Here is a 5,843-nt window from a genome sequence, read left to right as displayed (position 1 = left end):
TAAGTCGGTAATAATTTAAAAACGTCAATAGTTAGACCACAAGTGTTTGCAGCGCAAAAAGGTAACAAACAATTGGGGAAAGTTTGAGAAGATTGTGCAGAGGGTTGGAGGGCTGTTTTTGAATACTAACACTGCAAAAGCATAGACTTTACTTCCTGAGACTCCTCAAAAAGAACCAACTGTCACAAAAACTGCTTGCGCCCTTCTATCGCTGCTCAATATATGTGCTGACATACTGCATGTGTGTGTGGTATGCCAGTTGCAGGGCGGCAGAGAGAAACACATTTCAGAGGGTCATAAAAACTGCCATGAAGATCACTGACTGCTCTCTAGCCTTCCTAGATGAACTGTACAGTGCCAGGTGCCTCAAAAAGGCCCAAAACATCATTAGGGACCCATCTCACCCTGGAGATAAACTTTTTGAACTGCTGCCCCTGCAGGACAATAAAATGCCGGACAAACAGATTTAAGAATACTTTTTACCCGAGAAAAATAGTGTCGCTGAACACAAGACAAGAATGACTGTGCATGTGAGCCATACTTGCCAACCTTGAGACCTCCGAATTAGGGAGATGGGGGTTCTGGGTATTTGTTCTGTTGTATTTATGTTGTGTAACGGTGCGGATGTTCTCCCGAAATGTGTTTGTCATTCTTGTTTGGTGTGGGTTCACAGTGTGGCGCATATTTATATCAGTGTTAAAGTTGTTTGTACGGCCACCCTCAGTGTGAGCTCTATGACTGTTGACCAAGTATGCATTGCATTCACTTGTGTGTGTGTAAAAGCTGCATGTATGATACTACTGAGCCGACGCGCTGTTTATACGGGCGAAAAGCAGACGTGACGACAGGTTGTAGAGGACGCTAAAGGCAGTCCCTTTAAGGCACGCCTCCAATTGTATTGTCCGGGTGCAAATCGGGAGAAATTCGGGAGAATGGTTGCCTCGGGAGATTTTCGGGAGGGGCACTGAAATTCTGGAGTCTCCTGGAAAAATCGGGAGGGTTGGCAAGTATGATGTGAGCTGTGTGATTGGTATTTTTATGTATTTTTATCTATTTATCTATGTCCTTATGTTAATATGGATTTGCACTAAGTTAGTTTTGCATACAATTTCGATGTACAAGGTACAATGACAGTCTTGTTCACGAATGAGGGAAGAGTGGATCATAAGATCGACAGGCAGATCGGTGTGGTGTCTTCACTAATGCGGACGTTGTACCAATCCGTTGTGGTGAAGGAGCTGAGTCGGAAGGCAAAGCTCTCAATTTACCGGTCGATCTACGTTCCCATCCTCACCTATGGTCATTAGGTTTGGGTTATGAGCGAAAGGACAAGATCACGGGTACAAGCGGCCGAAATGAGTTTCCTCCGCCGGGTGGCGGGGCTCTCCTTTAGAGATAGGGTGAGAAGCTCTGTCATCCGGGAGGAATTCTAAGTAAAGCCGCTGCTCCTCCACATCGAGAGGAGCCAGATGAAGTGGTTCGGGCATCTGATCAGAATGCCATCCGAACGCCTCCCTAGGGAGGTGTTTAGGGCACGTCCAACCGGTAGGAGGCCACGGGGAAGATCCAGGACACGTTGGGAAGACTATGTCTCCCGGCTGGCCTGGGAACGTCTTGGGATCCCCCGGGAGGAGCTAGACGAAGTGGCCGGGGAGAGGGAAGTCTGTGCTTCCCTGCTTAGGCTGCTGCCCCCGCGACCCGACCTCAGATAAGCGGAAGAAGATGGATGGATGGAATGTATAAAAACAATAAAGATTTATTCTATTCTATAAAAAACCATAAAAAACATAAAATGTTAACTTAAAAACTGCAATGACACAAACAAAATGTTTTGCAGCACAGACGTAGCACAAACGAATGGGACAAGTTTGGGGAGATTTTAACATTGTTAGGGGAATTCTAGTTATGGTAAATGGATTGTACTTGGGGCTTCACGGTGGCAGAGGGGTTAGTGCGTCTGCCTCACAATACGAAGGTCCTGCAGTCCTGGGTTCAAATCCAGGCTCGGGATCTTTCTGTGTGGAGTTTGCATGATCTCCCCGTGAATGCGTGGATGCCCTCCGGGTACTCCGGCTTCCTCCCACTTCCAAAGACATGCACCTGGGGATAGGTTGATTGGCAACACTAAATTGGCCCTAGTGTGTGAATGTGAGTGTGAATGTTGTCTGTCTATCTGTGTTGGCCCTGCGATGAGGTGGCGACTTGTCCAGGGTGTACCCTGCCTTCCGCCCGATTGTAGCTGAGATAGGCGCCAGCGCCCCCCGCGACCCCAAAAGGGAATAAGCGGTAGAAAATGGATGGATGGATGGATTGTACTTGTACAGCGTTTTTCTTCCTTTTTTTTTTTTTTAGGAACTCAAAGCGCTTTGACACTATTTCCATATTCACACACTGATGGCGAGAGCTGCCATGCAAGGCGCTAACCAGAACCCATCAGGAGCAAGGGTGAAGTGTTTTGCTCAAGGACACAACGGACTGGTAGGTGAGGATTTAACCAGTAAAACTCAGATTGCTGCCATGTCCACTCTCCCAACTTCGGGACGGTGTGGCGAAGTTGGGAGAGCCGAGACGTTTTCGAGACGTCCCCACCACCAATGTTATGATTAAAACAGGTGAACTACATGTTAATTAGCATATACAAACATAAAACGTTCATTATTCAACAATTATAAAACATAAACAATTTTTTTTTTTTCCAGCACAAACAATTAGGACAAGTTTGGGGAGATTTGGACAAGGTAGGGGGGCAATCTTCAAACAGATGGTTGTAGATCGTTGATTTCAAACTCGCGGCCTGGTGCCATTTGCGACCCACAAGACAATATTTTATGGCCCCCACCTAATATGAAAGTTTAAAGTCAGTGCGGCCCACGACTTTTATATAAATGGCACATTACTGTCAGATGTATTTGTTGACAAACCCCATGACGCAGAGAAGGAGACAGGCATTGAATGGGAAAACATTATTTAATTTAAAAAATAGAACAAGAACAAACAAAAAGCGGGCACATGGGCGGAATAACAAACTAAGGGTCTTTAGCATAGAAGCCAGCAAGAAACAAAAAAGGACCTAGCGTGGAAGCCAGCGGGTAGCAAACAGGAAAAACTGGAAATGGCTAATGCTAACAGAAACAGCTTACCACTATGACGACCAGGACAAAATGTAGCATGACAGGTAGTAGCTGTAACAAAACGACACGACAGGTAGCACGACAAGAGTAACATGTGGCAACGACAATATAATGATCCAGCAACTGACACAAGACAAAGCAGGTACAAATAGGAGCGGGCTGATCAGCCACAGCTGAGGAGGAACACAGCACTCAGGGAACAAGACAGGAAGCTGACAAACTAAGAGCACTAGACAGGAACTAAAGACAGGAGATACTAAACACAGAGGCAACAGACAAATGCAGAGGAAAAAACTAAAACAGACAAACTGTCAGGGGAAAGCCTGACAATTACAGAGTTGTGTGTGGAGCTGAAGGAACCTTCCAATCAAGGTGGGGTATATAACTCTCAGGGGCGGGACATGGACCGGGCTTGACGCAAGCGCAGAAACATTTCTCAATGAGTGAAAGTTACAGCAGTGTTGCCATGGAGAGTTTTCTTCCATGCCTGCCTGACTGCCTTGCTTCTATTGTGCACACAAAGACAGTTATCCCAGTGTGCTGTGTTCACAACACTTCCAAAAAAATATGTTTAAGTTGCTGCCCAGCGGGACATTATAGGTATACTGTAGGTCTCTCCCTGACAAAATATCAAAGTGATGCTTTCGTGGTGGGATAAAAGAAAAGTAAGGAACTCCATCCATCCATCCATTTTCTGCCGCTTATTCCCGTTCGGGGTCGCGGGGGGCGCTGGCGCCTATCTCAGCTACAATCGGGCGGAAGGCGGGGTACACCCTGGACAAGTCGCCACCTCATCGCAGGGCCAACACAGATAGACAGACAACATTCACACTCACATTCACACACTAGACTCAATGTAGCCTAATGTAGTCTGCAGTAACATAGCAACACCTGTCCAATAAGAATATATATTATGATAATATTAATAATTTGAATTAGGATTATGATAATATTGTTTCAATATTATTTCTTAATTTGTTTATTTATTTTTTCTATCTTATTTTGTGTTAAAAAATAAAAATAAAAGGAATAATTTATGTGCCCCAGCCCTACTTAAACTCTGCCTTTAAGGGCCCCCGGTAAATTGAGTTTGAAACCCCTGGTGTAAGTTGTGCTACACATTTCCAACTTGATTAAAACAATGTAATTATTGATCTTTTATGACATATTGTATAACGGATGGAATTAAATGAAAACAATCTTAAAATTTGAATAAAAGCCCCACGGCCTCATGTTTTCAGCGTTGCATGGATGGGCATACGTTCAAATCCAGAAAACATTGTACGCTAGGAAGCAATTCAGATGTATTAAAGTGAGTAGGCACACAAATCCAAGCACATTTCTATATGTTACTGTACATCGCAATTCACTTGTAATTGATCCCAGATCACGCCCCTTAACGAATACACAAATAATATTGACAGTAGCCATGTGTCTGGGATCTGCACACTCTGCCAAACCAGGATTCAGTAGGACATGGTAGCAGCCATGTGTGTATTTCTCATGTTTCCAGCAAACATAAGAGGGTTGAGATTGAGAGCCATTCATTGATGTGTCCTCCGACAAGCACAAATGCTGAAAAAAATAAATAAATAAAAAAGTCGGACAACAGGACTAAGGCGACGAACAAAACGGATGTGCATGGCCAAAACAGGCAAGAGGACCGGAGATAAAGTAGTGCTGCTCCCCGTTTGAAAAGACAGTCGCTGAAATGATATGTAAAACTTTAGAAGAGGTGGGTGAACTCTGATTATCCCCAAGTATAATTTGTGTAATTTACAAATAAATGTGTTCATATACTAGCCTGCTCATACCTAGATCGGACTTTCATGTGAATATTACGCATTATTTGGTTTGAAATATTTAAATCTGAACAAGCCAGCATATCAAAAACAGATGCTAACGATTTTAACTCCTATTTGATGACTCAATTTATTATTACAACACAGGAGATGACTTGCTGTCGCAGCCATACGGGACAAACAGTCGGCCACCTCATCGCAGGGCCAACACAGATAGACAAACAACATTCACACTCACATTCACACCCGAGGGCTAATTTAGTGTTGCCAATCAACCTATCCCCAGGTGCATGTCTTTGGAGGTGGGAGGAAGCCGGAGTACCCGGAGATAATATGCAAACTCCACAGATAGGACCTTCTCACTGTGAGGCACAAACTCTCACCACTGCACGGTTTACTAACAGTATGTCTTCTTTAGTTATAAAAAAATTAACCTGATCAAAAGATGTGTGCTTAAGTACTTTGTGAGCACATTCAACGATACCGAGATGATTTTGATCACGATAACCGTGATGTGAAATTTTCACATCGTTACATCCCTAATGATAATTACTGAGTCCAAAGCCCCTGTAATTGTTTTCCTTTATATTGGAAGGTTGATTTTAAACAGGTTATTTCTTCTCATAAATGTCCTTGCTACCCAGAACATTGAAGAGAATGGTACAGTCAAGAACACACAGCACGATTTATTTCAAAACTTCAAGTGGCAAATAAAAGTTCTTAACTCTCATGAATTTATCTGCAATGCGGAATCCATGTGACTGTAACACTGAGGTCAAATATTGTGAAGTAGCGTGATGGTTCACATTACAACTGTAGATTTTATATTGTATTAATAAGCTCTAAAGTTGTGGAAAATTAGAGATATAGTTGATGCTTTACATTGGTGTAGTTTGCAAACAAATAAAGC

The sequence above is a fragment of the Nerophis ophidion genome, linkage group LG06, assembly GCF_033978795.1.
Source record: "Nerophis ophidion isolate RoL-2023_Sa linkage group LG06, RoL_Noph_v1.0, whole genome shotgun sequence".
Taxonomy (NCBI): domain Eukaryota; kingdom Metazoa; phylum Chordata; class Actinopteri; order Syngnathiformes; family Syngnathidae; genus Nerophis; species Nerophis ophidion.
The sequence above is the reverse complement of the archived record's forward strand: the minus strand, read 5'-3'. Positions refer to the sequence as shown.